Raw genomic sequence first — 913 nt, 5'->3', positions numbered from 1 at the left:
GGGCTCTGCAACTTACCTGGCTGCTTCTTGCTCCTCGTGGCCCGACTGAGGGCTGCTGGGAGCAGGGGGTGGGGCTTGTTGCATGTGCCCACCCCCTGGGCTCCTTACTGCCGGAGCTCCGCTCCTGTGTGCTCCCGCAGGAAATGACCCCTGGTGGTACTCCAAACCAGTTCCCTCTGGCAAGGCCGGTTTAACTAGTGGTTTTCAGCCCCTGCCCTCCCTCCACCGGCAGTGGTGGCACAGAGCTAAGCAAAGATGCAAGAGGCCTGTCTAGGAACTGCTTGGGATCTCTTTGTCTGAGATGTGAGGGCACGAGAGGAAATGCAGGGGGCATCCCCATAGAGCAGTTGAAATTCCAGGAGATCTCCAGGCCCCACCTGGAGGCTGGCAACCCTAGCCTACAACTGGAGTCTCCCCCTTCAGATGCCGTTGATGGGGCCACCAGAGGGACTTCAGCCATGAGCCAGCTGTGGGGTTACCCAGAGTCAGAAGGTGAAGAAGGAGAAGGAGGAGGAGAAGGAGGAGGAGGAGGAGGAGGAGATTGGATTTATACCCGGCCCTTCACTACCCAAAGGTGTCTCAGAGCGGCTTACAAACTCCTTTCCCTTCCCCTCCCCACAACAGACATCCTGTGAGGTAGGTGGGGCTGAGAGAGCTCTTGACAGTAACTGCTCGTTTTTCAAGAACACCTCTTATCAGAACTATGGCTTGCCCAAGGTCATCCAGCCAGGTGCATGTGTTGAAGTGGGGAATCAAACCCGGTTCTCCCATATTAGAGTCTGCGCACTCAACCACTACACCAAACTGGTTCACCAAACTGAAGAAGAAGGAGGAGGAGGAGGAGGAGACTGGATTCACTCAGAGTCTCAGAGCGGCTTTTCCTTTCCCTCCCCACAACAGACACCCTGTGAGG

Source organism: Gekko japonicus, unplaced genomic scaffold (genome assembly GCF_001447785.1).
Source record: "Gekko japonicus isolate JY-2015 unplaced genomic scaffold, Gekko_japonicus_V1.1 scaffold2354, whole genome shotgun sequence".
Lineage (NCBI taxonomy): Eukaryota > Metazoa > Chordata > Lepidosauria > Squamata > Gekkonidae > Gekko > Gekko japonicus.
The sequence above is the reverse complement of the archived record's forward strand: the minus strand, read 5'-3'. Positions refer to the sequence as shown.